At 45.4% G+C, this 18850-nt stretch overlaps 1 long non-coding RNA gene across 2 annotated transcripts in view; it reads left to right on the forward strand.

Annotated features, from left to right (window-relative positions):
- Window positions 1-18850, forward strand: part of LOC144799721 (uncharacterized) — a 121678-nt gene that overhangs the window by 54237 nt on the left and 48591 nt on the right. For both annotated transcript variants that reach the window (XR_013603863.1, XR_013603864.1), the window contains exon 2: window positions 4287-5781. This is a non-coding gene — a long non-coding RNA (uncharacterized LOC144799721). The remainder of the gene's footprint in view (window positions 1-4286; window positions 5782-18850) is intronic.

Genomic DNA, 18850 nt, shown 5'->3' on the forward strand with positions numbered 1-18850 from the left:
CTCTCTGCCCAGCCTTGCCTGCTTAGCCCTGAACCCCATTTTTTCAACCCCACCCAGATACAGGATACAAACAATGCAAGTTTGAAAACACTTTGGGGTCTCTGTCTTCTTTTCCCAGTTCTACCCCACCCCAAAAATCTCACTATTTGGAGTAAAAGATACAACCCTCCGTTTGCAGCACTGGACCTCAAGTTATCGTCCGGTCATTGTAAAAATCTTGTAACAAGCATTGGCAAAACTCATAGGTTCTGCCTTGCAGGCATTTGCAAGCGTTTGGCACAAAATAAAAAAGAAGAAAACGAAAACTTACCGATACCCTAAATGTGGCCATCATATGCTTGCAATAAAAAATGTAAATTAACAAATAAAAAGAGGAAATACGGTTCTTATTGGTGCAAAGAAAATTCCTCCTCCTGATGACGTTTTTTACACTCACAATTATGAGTAGCGGCAAGAGGGGTCGAGGGTTTATGGTTTCCCTTTGCTCCTCCGAAGGTGGTCGCTCAGGATCTTGGAAGGAGGTGATAGGTGGGTGGAAGGGAGTTGTTGGGAATGCTGGTTAATTTGAAGGGGGTGCAGGTGGGGGCATGCTGCTGCACACCTCTGGAGCTTACCTTACATATGTAGAGTTCTTTATAATGCATTCAGTTGGAAGTTTTGCGTGTGCCGTTTCTTACGGGTTAGTTCCAGTTGTGAGGTGCGGTGATGCCCAGCTGTGAGAATATTTGTGTATTTTTTATCCATGTATTGTGTTTGGTCTAATATTTTCTGTTCAGTTCTAGATAGTTCAGTGACAACTTTTAAGGCAGTGTTAGCACATTACACATCTTACATTACTTGGGGGTCACCTACAGACAGACATGGCTTTGTTGTTACCACGAGGGGTATGGGCCTACAAATCCCAGCATGCACAGCACTGTTGACTGCAGTGGCAGACATGGCATAAGGTGGCAGGTGTCATTTGATGCCTCTGCTGCACAGAAAGCACTACTTTCCAGTGTGCTTACCTCTGCCAGGATCCCACTGATGCTGCCACTGTGATACTGTTCTCTATGCGAGAGAAGCTTGCACTGGTTTACTGCTCCCAATGTAAGAGAAGCTTGCACTGATGCCTCCATTGTCATACTGTTCTTCATGAGAGAGAAGCTTGCACTGCTGCTGCCTTTGCTATTCTGTTCTCTAAGCGAGAGAAGCTTGCACTACTGCTGGTAGTTCATTACTGTTCTCAACGCCAGACGGGTTTGCACTGGCTTACTGCTCCCAATGTAAGAGAAGCTTGCACTGATGTGGCCACTGTCATAATATTCATCATGAGAGAAGCTTGTACTTATGCTGCCACTGTCATACTGTTCTTCTTGAGAAAGAAGCTTGCCCTGCTGCTACCTTTACCATACTGTTCACTAAGCGAGAGAAGCTTGCACTGCCACTGACGGTTCATTACTGTTCGCAACGCGAGACAAGCTTGCACTGCCACTGACAGTTCACCACTGTTCTCTACGTGAGACAAGCTTGCACTGGTTTACTGCTCTCAATATAAGAGAAGCTTGCGCTACTGCTGCCACTGTGATACTTTTCTTCATAAGAGAGGAGCTTGCCCTCCTGCTGCCTTTGCCATACTGTTCTCTATGCGAGAGAAGCTTGCACTGCCACTGACAGTTCACCACTGTTCTCTACGTGAGACAAGCTTGCACTGGTTTACTGCTCTCAATATAAGAGAAGCTTGCGCTACTGCTGCCACTGTGATACTTTTCTTCATAAGAGAGGAGCTTGCCCTCCTGCTGCCTTTGCCATACTGTTCTCTATGCGAGAGAAGCTTGCACTGCCACTGACAGTTCACCACTGTTCTCTACGTGAGACAAGCTTGCACTGGTTTACTGCTCTCAATATAAGAGAAGCTTGCGCTACTGCTGCCACTGTGATACTTTTCTTCATAAGAGAGGAGCTTGCCCTCCTGCTGCCTTTGCCATACTGTTCTCTATGCGAGAGAAGCTTGCACTGCCACTGACAGTTCACCACTGTTCTCTACGTGAGACAAGCTTGCACTGGTTTACTGCTCTCAATATAAGAGAAGCTTGCGCTACTGCTGCCACTGTGATACTTTTCTTCATAAGAGAGGAGCTTGCCCTCCTGCTGCCTTTGCCATACTGTTCTCTATGCGAGAGAAGCTTGCACTGCCACTGACAGTTCACCACTGTTCTCTACGTGAGACAAGCTTGCACTGGTTTACTGCTCTCAATATAAGAGAAGCTTGCGCTACTGCTGCCACTGTGATACTTTTCTTCATAAGAGAGGAGCTTGCCCTCCTGCTGCCTTTGCCATACTGTTCTCTATGCGAGAGAAGCTTGCACTGCCACTGACAGTTCACCACTGTTCTCTACGTGAGACAAGCTTGCACTGGTTTACTGCTCTCAATATAAGAGAAGCTTGCGCTACTGCTGCCACTGTGATACTTTTCTTCATAAGAGAGGAGCTTGCCCTCCTGCTGCCTTTGCCATACTGTTCTCTATGCGAGAGAAGCTTGCACTGCCACTGACAGTTCACCACTGTTCTCTACGTGAGACAAGCTTGCACTGGTTTACTGCTCTCAATATAAGAGAAGCTTGCGCTACTGCTGCCACTGTGATACTTTTCTTCATAAGAGAGGAGCTTGCCCTCCTGCTGCCTTTGCCATACTGTTCTCTATGCGAGAGAAGCTTGCACTGCCACTGACAGTTCACCACTGTTCTCTACGTGAGACAAGCTTGCACTGGTTTACTGCTCTCAATATAAGAGAAGCTTGCGCTGCTGCTGCCACTGTGATACTTTTCTTCATAAGAGAGGAGCTTGCCCTCCTGCTGCCTTTGCCATACTGTTCTCTATGCGAGAGAAGCTTGCACTGCCACTGACAGTTCACCACTGTTCTCTACGTGAGACAAGCTTGCACTGGTTTACTGCTCTCAATATAAGAGAAGCTTGCGCTGCTGCTGCCACTGTGATACTTTTCTTCATAAGAGAGGAGCTTGCCCTCCTGCTGCCTTTGCCATACTGTTCTCTATGCGAGAGAAGCTTGCACTGCCACTGACAGTTCACCACTGTTCTCTACGTGAGACAAGCTTGCACTGGTTTACTGCTCTCAATATAAGAGAAGCTTGCGCTGCTGCTGCCACTGTGATACTTTTCTTCATAAGAGAGGAGCTTGCCCTCCTGCTGCCTTTGCCATACTGTTCTCTATGCGAGAGAAGCTTGCACTGCCACTGACAGTTCACCACTGTTCTCTACGTGAGACAAGCTTGCACTGGTTTACTGCTCTCAATATAAGAGAAGCTTGCGCTACTGCTGCCACTGTGATACTTTTCTTCATAAGAGAGGAGCTTGCCCTCCTGCTGCCTTTGCCATACTGTTCTCTATGCGAGAGAAGCTTGCACTGCCACTGGTGGTTCATTACTGTTCTCAACGTGAGACAAGCTTGCACTGGTTTCTTGCTCTCAAAGTAAGAAAATCTTGCACTGATGCTGCCTCTGTCATAGTGTTCTTCATGAGAGAGAAGCTTGCACTGCTGCTACCTTTGCCATACTGTTCTCTATGCGAGAGAAGCTTGCACTGCCACTGACGGTTCTTTACTGCTCTCAACGTGAGACAAGCATGCACTTGTTTACTGCTCTCAATGTAAGAGAAGCTTGCACTGATGGCGCCACTGTCATACTGTTCTTCATGAGAGAGGAGCTTGCCCTGCTGCTACCTTTGCCATACTGTTCTCTATGCGAGAGAAGCTTGCACTGCCACTGACGGTTCTTTACTGCTCTCAACGTGAGACAAGCATGCACTTGTTTACTGCTCTCAATGTAAGAGAAGCTTGCACTGATGGCGCCACTGTCATACTGTTCTTCATGAGAGAGGAGCTTGCCCTGCTGCTACCTTTGCCATACTGTTTTCTATGCGAGAGAAGCTTGCACTGCCTCTGAAAGAAGGGAAAGTGGGTGCCATCTCTGCCACTCCTGCCTTCTTCCAGAAGGTTTTATGGGAGGATTTCCTTCTTTCGTAGTCAGGTAGATGCAACTTATAGCTTGCTCACACACTGTGGAATGAAATCTTAATTTTTAATAAGCAGTAATTAGTTTTTTGAAAGAGGATTTAACAAACCTGTCTTATCACATGTAATGCTTGATCTTCGTCAGTTGTGTGTCCCAGCGCCTAGAGGCCAACAGTTCCGCAGAGTGTGAGACTTAAATAACTATTCAATCACATTGTTTCAATTGCAAATAAAAAGGAACAACAGTTAAAACCTCTTTTTATCTCATTGTTTGCAGGTTTTAAGATGGGTCCAGCAAGATCTGGGAGGCAGAGACAGCCAGTATCAAGAAGGAAAAAGAGAAAAAAATCCATCAGTATGTGAGCAGAGGAGAAGCCTCTCTCAAAACCTGCTCCTGTGCAGCAAAATCTGTGAATAAAAACAGAAAAAACACATCCAAAACCAGACCAAGAAAAGCCCTGGTGCCCAGTGTGCAGAGGGGTTAATTACTGCCAGGTCAGCATGCTGCCAACCGCGCCACATCCCCAGGGTGGGGCATTCTCATCTCCCTTCTACAGCAGGAATGGGTCGCCTGTGCCTCGCTGCTGCAACAAAATAGCTTCCTTTCTGTATCTGCACTTCACCATCCAAGAGCAAAAAAGAGGTGAAGTTAACCACGAGGGTATGCTTTAGCCGCCTCCCAACTGTTGCACCCACGCGCCGAAAGAAAGACCGAAACAAGATTAAACCCAACCGAACACTTCAGGCACCTCACAGCGACTGCACCCTTTCTGGAACATAAGAACATGGTTCAACCCAGCTCCATGCGTGCACCGCTGCCAGTTCTTTCAATCACCCACTCCAGGTGCAAAGCAAACACAGCAGTCTCCAAAACCTACAAAAACCTCTGGACAAAAGGAAGACAAAGAGGAGCAGCAGCTGAGCTGCAGAGCTGTAGCAGGACCTCAGTCACAGCACTGATCCTCTCGTCTCTCACTCCAGCCACACACGTGACTGAGTCAAGCCCCAAACCACACAGCAACACTTTAAATGCATCCCAGTGACTGCACCTGTCTCCGTGCTAAGTGCAGGACCCTAAAACTCCTGATATGAAGGAGGGTTACAACAGCACCCATCGCAGTGACTGAACCCGCCTGCCAGCCAGGAGAGAAGAAGGTTGACATCCAGCCACACAACAACACTTCAGCCACATCCCTGTGACAGCATCACTGCACCACCCAGGCCAAGAACAAAACAGAACCATGGTCCAACCTCACGACAACACTTCAAGGGCGTTCCAGTCATGTGTATCCCCCACTGCCAACAAAGAACAAGGCAGAGCTGAGCTCCAACAACGAGGCAACACTCCTGCAGCCCCCCAGGGAGCCTGCCCTCCCTGCCGGCTGAGGGTGACCCACAGCCAAGCTCTGACAATGCAGCAAAGCCAGGGAGGGCCAACTTATGCTGTACTCTAGCCACAAGGCAATGGTTCTGGGGCATCACAGGGCTGAAACCCTTCCAGGCGGAGCAGTGCATTGACAGGAAGAGCATGGAAACCCTTCTATATGACCCACTGACCCTGCAGGACACCCCCGCAGCACAGACTGAGCCTAGAAATAACCCCTCAGCGACGCTTCAACAGCATCCCAGTGACCGCAAGCATCGGGCGAGCTCGAATGGATCCCAGAAAACCCGGTGAACACACAAGAGTCGTCTTATACATCTCCAGCGACACAAACGCAGGCCTGACCACTTCTGGGACTCCATCACCTCACCTTTAAAAAGTTGGACAGGTAAGGCCTCAATGCAATTGCTCTTGTAGAACATAAAGGCCGCCATTTTGTTTTTTCTGTTTGTGAAATGCAATATTTCCTTTGGAATTGATAAAATCAGTAACCATAGTAAAAGAACCAGGAAGTAAAAAATGGATTCTCATCGTCCATTTCCGGCACTGCCAGAGCCCCAGACTAGCTTAATTTTCATCAAGACGTTGGTGTTGCCTCTCTATGCAAACTCAAAGTAGCGCCTCCTACTGCTAGTTAATCTTTCTTCAAAGCACTCCCAGCTTTTGCAGCCAGGGTAACTGAGGTAGTACATTGCCCCTAGTCTGCCATCTCAGGACCCGGGCCCAGCAATAAAGAGCGTAGAGCTGCTTGACCCAGTCGTACACCAGTGAGATGGGCTAGCGCTTTGAAGTGGATGAAGCACAGTGCTTTACGAATAACAAAATAAATAGGTACAGAGATTATTTTGATCTAGTCACTCAATGCCCCATTTGGCTGCCTTGAATGGTGCAAGCCCCACTGGGTGCCATCAGAATCCAAGATAAAGGCTGCCTAAAGCTTTAAAAAAACAGCACAACTGGAAAATTCGAAGGGGTGGAAGTTCGCCCGCGATAGGCAGGCGGTCTGCTGAGTGCCGCCTGGCATTTGAAATAATTGCTCCAGACTTACCTTAACATTTCTGTTGTCTCTAAATAATGTTGTGCAGTACTTCTTTGAAACCTCACATATTTTTGTGAAACTGGACCCCCAGGGGGCATATGTATCAAGCCCTTTTTCCGTTCGCAAACAGGCCGATTCTCAGAATCGTCCCGTTTGCGAACGGGAAAAGGCCTTTTGCGATGTATCATCCCAAAAGTGTATCGTAAATTAGAGAATTGCAAAATTTGCGATTCACTATTTTGCGATTACATTTAGGGAATCGCAAATTGTGATTCCTTAAATGAAATGTATGAAGCACCTGAATTGTGCGATTTCTCCTTAAGAAATCGCAAATTACCACCAACTTCAAGTTGGTGGTAATTTGCGATTTCCTTGAAAAGTGCACTTTTTGGCATTTTTCAAAATGCCATGTGGCGCACATACATGCCCTCAGGGCATGTATATGCGCCACATGCGCACAGATGCTACTTTCAGGGGTGCATCAGGGTGTCCTTTGGACACCCTGGCACCCTTGAAATTGCATTCTCAATTTGCGATTCTCAAATTGCGAATCGTTAATTGAGAATGTCTTCCCATTCATTCCTACGGGCCACCTGGCCCATAAGAATGAATGGGAAGGTATTCCTTAATTACGATTCGCAATTTGCTAATCGCAATTAAGGAATGGCAAGAAATCGCTAACTAGTTGCGAATTATTAAATACACCTCGTTTGCGATTCTCAAATAGCGATTCTCAAAAAATCGCTATTTGAGACTCGCAAATGGAGTATTTGTATTCACTCCTGTATTCAATTACGACTTTTGTGTAGAGCTGTCCGTGCACCAGGATCTAAGTTTCAGGGAACTTTCTGCAGTAAATATATAGAAAGGTTATAGAGACAAAAAAAAGTGTTTGGTGCCAATCAGGACTTTTAAGTTCGATGAAAGAGGAGGGAGTTCTTAAAGGGGGCGTGGCCAAAAAAAGTACATATTAATCCATTCCAAGAGGTGTGGCCTACGTAATTAAGGAAGTGGCTTAAAAAATTGAGCCTAAAATCTTTTCCTACATACAAGGTGACAACTGGGCTTTCTTCTATGGCATGCAGACACCACAAAATATTGGGAAAGTTAGGGGTACCTGCACGTCCCTTTCAAATACACATAGGAATTTTTGGACTCCGGTACAGTACACAATTTGACAAATTTACACTAGAATTGAATCAGAATATAAAATGTTATCTAATTTATCAGTATTGATTGGTTTGATAAAATCTGAACAGCTGATTTTGGAAAGTACAAAAAATGCAGATAAAAAATATAACCAAAATGTATATCATACTGGGATCTGACTGGCTGTCTTCAGAAATTTTGAAGTTCATCAACTGCCCTGGAGTTTGTGAACCACATACTAAACTTTTTTTTTTAAATGTTGTTATTATTATTATGTTTTTTGTTACTTTGACTGGGAGGAGGCATGTTGGCCTCACCATACCCCCAGAAAGGAAGGGCGCGACCAAATATTGGACGGGCGGAAAAATATTTTTCTAGTGAAAAAAGTGTCCCTGGGTGTTTGTTTACATTGCACAGTCAGCAATTTGATCTCACGAAGATTAAACAGGCAGGTAGGACTCTAAATTCACTGAACAAATGTCATACAGACACACACGCATGTGATGCAGATGTGGGCCTGCAGTACCACTATCCGCCACTAGATGCCCTCACACAGATTACACAGGCAGGTTTTTATCCAATACCACTGTCCGCCACTAGATGTCCTCACGGAAATCATATAGAGTAGAAAGGTTATATTTTCAGTGGCTGCAAACCAATGCGGGTAAAGACAAAGGTGTGTTTTGTTAGCAATGTCATCAATGTTACCACTGATGATGTCATCAGTAATATCGCTGTGATTTTATTTGTGATGTCACATGTGAGGTCACAAGCAGTGAACTGTGGATGTTCCAGGTGCATAGTTCGCGGAAACAGTACATTTAAAGATATTATTACGTTTTAGATATTAACCATAATGTCCCTTAAACCGATTTGTTTTAAAGGTATTAGAAAGGTTTTGTTAGCACACAGATTAGCAATACTCACAAAGTTTGTAAATACTTTTGTCCCGCGGGGTAAGAAATAAAGGGATATTTGTGAGAGCGAGAGAGAGAAAGAGGGGGCAACAGAGACAGAGACATAGAGAAGGGAAAAAGAGGAAGAGACAGACAAATAGATAAAGTTAGAGAGAGGAGAAGGCAGAAGGAGAGAGAAAGAGGCAGAAAGAGGGAGAGAAACAGAGACGGAAGGGGAAAAGAAAGACAGGGAGAGAGAAAGAAAGACAGGGAGAGAGAAAAAGGGGTCGAAAGACAGAGAAGTAAAGAGAGAAGTACTGAGAGTGAGAGAGAGAGAGAGAGAGAGGAGAGAGAGAGAGAGAGAGAGAGGAGAGAGAGAGAGAGAGAGAGAGAGAGGAGAGAGAGAGAGAGAGAGAGAGAGCGATAGTGGAGGAGGAGACGAGAGGCAGTGCGGGTTTACATTTTCCTGTAGGTGTTGCATGCATCTTTAATCTAAGACCCCCTACTATCCGGCCTGGTGGGCTCCGGCAGGGGTCGGCCTGGCCTTCTACTCCCCGGTGTGCTACCCCTCCACAGCTGCTGTGCGCACACCCCCTCTCTGCAGACAAGATCCCTGGGAGTCAGTGAGAAGGAAACTCCATCCCCTAGGTCAAGCGTCCAAAGCATTAGAGATGGCAGCCTCACCTTTCACTGTGTATTTGTATTTGTATTTGTAAGGCGCGTCAATCACCCGTAGGTTTCATAGCGCCAGCAGATGCTCAGGGGAGATAGACAGGTGGCCAGGCAGAGCTAAAAAAGCCAGGTTTTTAGGTTTATTCTAAACTTCTGGTGATTTGTATCCGTAAACAGGGTCTGTGGTCCTGTGCATGGGAGGGTGACTGCCATCCTCATCAGAGACACTCACATCTCAGGCCCCCCTCTGCCCCCCCTCAGCATCCACCATGCTAGCTCAGGCACTCCATCAACCAACCCCCACCCCAACATTGGTACAGCCCCACAAACAGCACCCTCAGCACTTCTCGGCTGCTCCAGGGGGGTTCAGCCTCACACAAGACACAGGCGGTGACCTCTGATTGTAATATCTACTGTATGTGCAGATTCTAATGTGCTATTTATAACCATTGTTGAGTGTGGGAGGGGCCATGACGTGGAGCTTTGAGTGGTTCAAGAGGCCACTCCCCTCCCCCCACAGAAGTAATAGATAGTACATTAATGCTACATGCACCTGCATATATGGCTTATGACTTACATTTAGTGTGTATGTTTCATTTAGCCAAATTTATTTACCCAAAGCCAGGATGCAACGGGTTACATCAGTGCAGTAAGTTAAAATCACATTGAGGAGGCGCAGTTGTTTGTGTGTGTAAAGTGCTTGGTACACACAATCCGTGAAGCGGTAAACAATGTTTTCCTCATGTCATTCTTGCTTTAGGATGGTAATAAATTTAAATTTGACCTTTGCACTTTAGTAATAATGTGTGTTAGTACATTTGCTCTAAATAACATTTGGTATTGGGTCTCATTCACTTTATTGCCAAGGCGCAAACATATATGTGCATAATAGACATATGTCGTCTAGTACACATTCTGGCCCTGGCATGGCCTTGCAGCACTTAAGAGGCAGTCCAGACACTTTCTGTGTGGCCCAGGGGGCTATCACTACTCACTAGAGTCTAAACTCTGCTTGTGATCACGTGTGTTGCATACTGTTTGCTGTTCATACACTCGGACAGGTGGCGGTGTCTTATTCCTTGGGTCTACCGAGCCCATGTGTTACGCTTGTGGCCTCCACATCTGATGACGAGGCATCTTCAACGCCGCCCCCATACAGTGCATACGCCAATAGTAACAAATGCTTTCCTTCTCCCAAGAAGATAACTCTTTCTGCGCCCCACCATCATCTTACGCCCCCCTCGGCTTTGCACCACGGTTTAGCCATTTAAAAAAAAAAAAAAATATATATATATATATATATATATATATATATATATATATATATATATATATATATATATATATATATTGTCTGTAAGATGACCGTAAAGATACCTTACTTCCAATGTGTTACTCCACACATTAAGCCCACCAGACCCTCCTGTCTTTGATGACCTCTCAGTTCTCATTTCCCAATGTCTGGTGGATACTTGTATCCAAAGTTCTGTCTCTGGCACTGCTATCCGTCAGTAGCAGGCCCCAGACCACACTTTGAGGCTTTAAAACATTTTTATTGGAGGTTTTTATGAAGTGCGACCCCCCTAGAAGAGCAGTGGCGCGAGGCACATCTGGTAAGACTGACCCCAGGGTTTTAGGATAAACGTTGTGTAGTCCAGCCGCTGGACCGGGGTCTCTTTCTCACTCTGTTCTTCCTGTTTTAAATCTTGGAACAGACTTCAGAGCCTGGGTGGCAGACCGGGTGGACTCGAGTATTCCAGAAGGAACTCGAGCTGAGCCCGTGCCAGGGATCCGGAGCTTTCCGTGACATGCCCACCTCTAACTAGCCGCGTGCCCAATGTTCGTGCCAGGCCGAGTGTTACCTGCATGCCCAGAATCATACAGATGTGCAGTGTTAGCCACCTGCCCTGGGTTAATCGCATACGTGCCTGTTGGCTCCGCCCGCTGTTTCCCACATAGGGAGAGGTGTGGCGCCGCGGCCAGGGCGACTGACGCTGGAATCTGGGGACCACGGTTCGATCCCCGGCTCCGGCGGCAGATTAGCCCAGCACCATGTGACTCTGGGCAATAGCTCGCTTAATCTTCCCGACGGCCCCCAGCGCCTAGAGACCCTTACGGGTGATTGTGCGCTTTACAAATGTGGACTTTACTTTACATGCCCAGTGGTTCACAGATGCCCTGCGTAACCCTTGTGCCCAGAGGCCCACAGATGTTCTGTGTTTAGGGTGACCAGGCGTCCCGGGTTTGCCCGGACTGTCCTGGTTTTTCAACAGCTGTGCCAGCAGAGTTCGGTAAAAGTAGCTCATGTCCCGGTGTTTTTGAGAGGGTCGACTGAAAACAGTGAGAGGCACTTTTTTAGGTGTTCCAAAGCAGGACTACTAAGCAGCTGCTCTGAGTAAGCAATTTAATTAACAGGTATAATGGTGGTTTAAAACATTACATTTTATTTATTTTCTTAGTGCCTGATCTGTGTGTCTTTGAGCATGAGGGCTGTCATTCTTTGCCACTTTATTGATGTAAATGTGTAGTCCTTCCTCTATTTTTGCTATCTGCTCACCCTACCTGTGTCGCCCACGTGCCCCGGGTCCACAGACGCCCTGCGTGACCCTCGTGCCCTGCATCAGACGCTCGGCTTTGCCCACCGGATGCAGTGGCGCGTGCCCGGCCAGTGCGGCTAATTGCATTTCATTGATTAGGATAAGCTGAGCTGGACATTTCTCGGGAAATAAGAATCCTCCAGCCGGTCCGGTGACGTCGTGCTGGGGCGCGCGGTGCACGTGTCACGCAGGAGGCACGTCGCCGACGAGGGGGCGGAGCCTGCTGGGCGTCAGACCGAGAAGCCCAGGCCCTCAGGGAAATCTAGGGATGTCGTGACAGTCTGGTGCCTCTGAAAGGTGCAGCAGCTGGGGTTCGAGTCAGCTGGAGCACAAGAGACACGACTGACCCTGCTCCAGTCCCACCGTCCTTCAGTGCCCCCCCCCCCCCAGCCGTTCTCTGCCCCCCTCCCCATGTCCTAGGGATGATTTTCAGACAGTGCTAACCAGGCTTGTCTTTGGGAACCTAGCAATACAGTACTGCACTCCCTACGCACAGTACATAGCGCCCAGATACCTGCTAGTTGAACGTTAGCGCTTTAGACATGTTTGTTACTTGCTTTATTTACTTTAGTGCCGGTACTCCCCCATTTAAAGTATTGCACCTCTGCAGAGAAGTGCACTCAGTCAGTCCACCAAATCAAAATAGTGAGACCTGCAAAAACAACAATTGATGGACAGAATGCAGAACAATGTCATACATTCACCCCAGTACAGAGATCTGGGCCTAAATCCATCGTTTTTTTGCTCACAATGCCATTCCAGTTTGAACCCAGTCATATGCAAATCAGTCTTGACCCTGTGCCTCATGGGAACAGTCCAGCCCAAACTGCCAGGCCAGGTCCTCCCTGGACCGGAAACAAGCATCCTGGGACTGGTTTCGGGGTTTCAGCCCTCATCAGCCAGGATAGCTTGACTCCAGTGGCAAGGAGAGCACGGGACCCACTCCAAACTGGGGAGGCATGGTGAGCAAAAGAACGATGGATTCAACACAGATCTCTTGACTGGGGGTGAATGTATGATTTATTCAGCATTCCGTCCATCATTTGTTTGCGTGGTACTCAGTACCTGCCCCTTTAAAGCACTGCTTATAGGTCTAGTGGGCTGAGTGACATTGCATGTCCCAGCATGCACAGTGCAAAGAGAACTGCAGAAAGTCACCGCCATGACATGGGTCCAGCGGGCGGCTGAGGTAGCAGGCTACCAAGGCCTCCAATCCTGCCTGGGCTGAGGGCCAAGGTCAAACGGGTAACCTGCCGGTCAGCTCAGGGATTCACTCTTATGCGAACTAAGCATCTTTATTCATAGACTCACTTTGTTTTTTTTATAAACTTGCGTTCCAGGGACAACGTTTATTAACCTTTTGAGCGCTCATGACGATGTCAGCTCGTCATGAGCCACGGCGCTCGGGTGCTCTCGTCATGACCGCGCCCGTTAGATGGAACGCTCGCACACTGGGCAGATTCCCCTGCTGTGCTGAGTGTTCCATTTAAACGGGCGCGGTCATGACGAGCTCAGCTCGTCATGAGCACCGGAGCGCCGTGGCTCATGACGAGCTGACCTCGCCATGAGCATGGGGGCGCTGTACGCGCCCCCCAGCACAGCGGGGGAATCCCGCCAGCAGCGAAGGGGTTAAGTGATATGTTTGAGTAAGAACGAAATGTGTACAAGTAATAATTATATAGATACACACGTGGTACGGTCAGATTAAAAATCCATTGGGTCGGTGTCTGCAACATGAAGCGGACATCATTCGGTTAACGTCTCCTCGCCAACAGTCTCCATTCAAAGTCACATATATCACTGAGGTTTGGCGTTATGCAGAACCTCAGCGGAGGCCTTCATGGGAACTTGACACACGCTCAATAGCACACCGCCGGCTTTACACTGATGGGGCTGAATTCTGATGCTGGATTCAGTTTTGCGCCATTATTCACCGATTCCGACTTGAAGCCCGCAAGCCCTTGGGTGAACATGTCTTCGCTTTCTCAAAGCTGTCCACGCGACCCCTCCTAAACTTTTACATATCCATGTAAGGTTTAAGAAACATGCTTTCTTTGCCTTTCTATTCTCACGTGCTCAGCATTGGTACCCCACCTTCATTTGGAGAGCCTTTTGCTACCCTCATGGCTAAGTTTGCGCTCTATAAATTTAAGGAGCAAAAACGTAATAGCAAAAACTACTGAAGTCCATCATTACTTCGAAGTTCCTCTGATTGCCATTCTATTCCATTGTTTTTAACTTTGGTCTGCAAAATAAAAATGTTTGCAAGAGTAAATTGATAATTCTGATTCACAGAAACCGAATTGGCATAATTTTACCACCATAAAATGTGGCAAAGGCACACAGCACCATGGAATGTACGTAAATGCAGATTTTGAGTTTGTAAGTTGATCAGTACTGCAATAGTTAAAAAAAATAGTCAACTCCAAGCCCCGATGGCAACCAGGCCATGTCTGGTCAACTCCACCGGCTGTGGGTGCAGTAATGGTTCGTACCTTCCTTCTTCCACTCACCTCCCTGGGAGACTTAGACGGGGACGACAAGGCGGGCGCTATGCTTGAACATTTCCACCTGACCATCTCAAACTTCCCATTTGAGACTAGTTTAGATTCACACACCTTCTCACTTTGGTAAAGGATTTTGATCAAAACAGGCAGACATTTTTTTTCCTAGACTTGTTTTGTGCCACCTGGTTGTAGCACGTCCTCACTTAGGGTCTGATTACAAGTATAGGCGCTATTTATCGCACCTGGGACCTAACAATACCACAGGGTTTGTTTTTTATCGGGTGGGACAAACAGCCCCCGTTATGAGTTTCTGGGGAATAATAAGCAGATTTTGGTGTTTAACGCAGCAAAATCCGTATGATATGGTAAATACTGTATGCTTTTCCCCATTAACAAAATGTAACGAATGTTGAGTTATTTAACGCATCCAATAATTATCGGATGTGTTAAAACTCATATTTCCGACCCATGAGCAACTCAGAAGCAGGGCCATAGTGTATTATGCGGGTGCCTGGAAGACAGGTTAGACGCAGTCTACAAGAGTCTAGGCCTGAAGGCTGTGCCACAAATCCACTGACGAGAGATGAAAAAAGTTAAATCTAAATAGTTTGGTAGAGAGAGGACGTAAGACGGGGGCATTTAATTTCTCAGGGGGTATAACTGCAGCAGAGAAAGGAAGCATATATTTCAGGAAATGTGGTTCTAGAACAAGGGGGTCTGAGATAAAGCTCGTAAGCGGCAGAATCCGAACCGCGGTCAGGACTTGTGAATGTCAAAGAGAAGCCGGAAGTTAAGCAGAATCCAGAGTTTTAAATAAGGCAGGGAGATTAGAACACTAGAATGACCCAGAAGGGTATCTGCAGTAACTGAATAACTATAACTAATAAATACATTATTTGTAACAAAGTGACTCAGATGTGAGGTTTTGCCATCTAACACACCTGGTTATGACAGTCCGTTGCATGATGGGTAAATTCCGACTGAGCGGCAGGGACTGGAGAGAACGGTCATTCACAAAGATACCGTCACACAACAGCATCTTTCTAGAAATTCAAGACTTCGACCAGTAGATTGAAATTCCAATGACCCATTCCAATGAAATTCTGCTTGGTCAAGATGATTAATCAGAATTCTGAATGCCCAGTAAAAAAAAAAAAATCAGTGGTCACTCTGGAGTCTTATTGGGTATTTAGAAATTATTTTTCAATTTGCACAGATTTAAAATTTTCCATGTTCTGCCAACATTCGCTAACCTTGTTGAAGGCCTCACAAGCGAAGTTTCTTAATTGTAAGATCAAAGTTTGATTCCAAAATGTAAACACAAAGAGATGATGGACGGAGTGCTGAAACTTTTCAGACACTCCCCCCTAGTCACAGTTCTGGGTTGAATCCATCATCGTTCTTTAGCTCACTTTGTCGCCCCTGTCCAGACCCAGCTATATGCAATTCAGTCTTGAACCTGTGCCTCATTGGAACAGTCCAGTCCGAACTGCCCAGACAGGTTTTCCCTGGTCTGGAAACAAGCATCCTGGGACTGGTTTTTGGGTAACACCCCACATCAGCCAGGCTAGCTTGAATCCAGTGGCAAAGTGATCAAGGGACTCCCGTCTGGGCATACCCTGCCAACTTAGGGCGAACAAAGCAAACACAAGGAGATGATAGACGGAGCGCTGAAACTTTTTAGACACTCGCCCCCAGTCACAGATCTGTGTGGAATCCATCATTGTTCTTTAGCTCACTTCGCCACCTCAGTTAAGACCCAACTATATGCAAATCAGTCTTGACCCTATGCCTCATGGGAACAGTCCAGCCCGAACTGCCAAGCCAGGTTTTCCCTGGACCAGAAACAAGCACGGTATGCCCAGACGTGGGTCCCTTGCTCACTCTGCCACTGGAATCAAGCTAGCCTGGCGGAGGAGCGTCGCCCCACCTGTCAAAGTCAGTCAGCAACAAATAAAATTAATGAAAATAAAATATTATAATTTTATTTCCTACTGACTTACTGACCCGATGTCAGTGTAGGGCAGGGTGGAGCCGGACCTTGGCAGGGAAAGGAGTGGTGGGCACTGTAGAGAGCACATGTCGGTTTGTCCGGCCGTCTTAGGCCAGCCAAATAGATATGGCACTTAGGTTTTTATTTAAAAAATATGTAATGGTAGTGTTAATAATAGTAAATGTACACCTACCTTAATAGTATTTGAGGAGCCAATATCTTGGTTATGCATAGCTGCAAGTCAATATTTTACAGGTTGATTATGTGACATACAATGGTGTTAGCCTGTAGCAACATGTAACTTTGTCCTTTACATATCAAGATAAATTAAGCTTAAAGAAATCCACGGTAAAATAACCATTGAAGAAAATCTCAGAGACTGCAATTAAGAATATACGAATGAGAAAAGAGTCAATTTCCGAAACGAACAATCAGAATGCATTACAGTAGAGTAGACACAATCTCTACACCAGCTACAACATTCTCCCACTTGCACCTCCCATAAAGAAATGCTTCTGTTTTTTTCACAACCCAGTATGAAGGAGCGGTCAGTAGGGTGGATATGAAAATTCTCACCAAGAAGCAACAATCCATGTTATCCATGCACCAAAGTCGTTATATAGTTTTGAAAAAAAAAAAAAAAATATATATATACACACACATACATACTAGTATTTTTATTGTTGTTTTGATAATTTTTATTTTGCTAATAATAACAATATTCTTAGTAACTTGTATTCAATGCAAGATGGATAAAAAGTTCTGCATGTGAATGTATCCGTCTCCTACACAACGACACTGATTTATGAGGTGTTGTTTTAACAGTATTTTGTGTGCTTTGTGTTACTGAGTCACAGATGTCAAATCCGATTCAAAGTGTACAATGTTAGGGGAGGGATATTCGCGTCTCTGTCGTAGATTAGAATTATCCTCAAAGCGGATTTTATAGTCAATGTTTTCAGGGCTCTTACATAACACTGTTATTCTCGGAGGAGGGGGTTTGGGTCTGGATTGCGCAGGAAGTGATGTGAAGCTTTGTGACTAAAATAACGGACCCAACCGAAGACAGGTGATGGGTAGATAGCGGGGTTCCATCGCCCCGACTATTTGTTGTTTAAAATAGGGCAAGCTGGAACAGATGCCAACCGTGCCCTGTTTTTAGCATCCGATGCTGCGATTGTACTGTTGCCTAAGATGGCCGCCAGATGGGAGTGGAGCCAGACTCAAAATGGAGGCGGGCGTGAGACACGGTCAACAGACACTTTCCCATGACCGACATCTGCTTGATATGCAAATCAGAAATAATTAATTGGATTTGAATATGGTAATACGTCCCCTCACGTCTTTCAGTACAGTCATTTTTTTTTTTTAATCTTCGGGGCGAATTAGGGTTGCCAGGCAAAGGTTGCATCATGTACGCAAATTAATGACTACTCCCTCTGTGCGCGGCAACCACAAACGTAAAGTTGTTTTGTTTTTTATTGACCGCTGTGCGAATGAAATGGAAATATGGCGTTTAGTTACAGTTTTATAAAAAAAATATTTGTTGCTTCAATGTTGTGTAGGGATGCACTTAAGACCAGTAATACAGGATGAAACCTAACATTTTATGTGTGTAGCAACACATAATAACAGACAACATTCTAACATTCAAACTTAAAATAGCATAATGTTAAACAATCCTACACACGCTACATTAAATATTATTTCTAAAAATGTTACGACTATAACTACTGTTAATTGAAACTTTAAAAATGTAAATTTTAATATAGGGGGAAATTCCAAATAAAGGTGCATATGCAACCCTAACTTACTCTTAACTTGCAACGTTCTTTAAAAAAAATGTATATGCGGTCCCATGGCATTGCAAGTATAAGATGTCATGAAAGCTTTTGATTAAAAAAAAATGTTACTTTCGAAGGATAGAATGTTTTATGCTATCTGTGTGCGAAAATGCAATATGTTGTCTGTTGCGTGGTCAGTGTATTCTTCAAACTCTGTGATTTACCTTTGATATTCAATGTATTGTTTGTAGTTTTATTTTATAAGACTAGTCCAAAATGTACTTGTGGTTATTTATTGTCTTTGCTCTGTGGTTGTCCTCTTCATGTTTGTTTGCACGCCAGTTCTCAGATTTTGCGATTGTTCCTATGTGGTATGTAGTATGGTGTAGGCTGTGGCCATCCGAGGTGCACATATACATACTTGTGTTGACTTTATCTTTTGTTGACTATCACTAAACCACTGTGAAATTGGCACCCAACATTTTGAATTAGACTCCAATATAGACATTATTTTTTTTATGAATGACATTGTCTGAGAAAGTAGAGTAATACAGCTGGGCGTTGAAGTTACCTAGTCTGAATGTGTGCAATGCTTACATCTCTTTAGGGATTCCTTTGTGTTAGTACCCAAATATTGAAAGGTTTGTGTGGCATACACTTGTAACAGGCCTGTTCTGTTCATGCAAGAATTGCAGCTAAATCTAGGCCATCTTTATAATTGATTTTCTTAAACTGCATGATTATTTAATTTGTTTAAGTGTACCAAGAGTCCAAGTAAACTCTATGTGAATGCAAAATCTTTTTTTTTAAAGAATACATA

This window comes from Lissotriton helveticus, chromosome 12, assembly GCF_964261635.1.
Source record: "Lissotriton helveticus chromosome 12, aLisHel1.1, whole genome shotgun sequence".
NCBI lineage: Eukaryota > Metazoa > Chordata > Amphibia > Caudata > Salamandridae > Lissotriton > Lissotriton helveticus.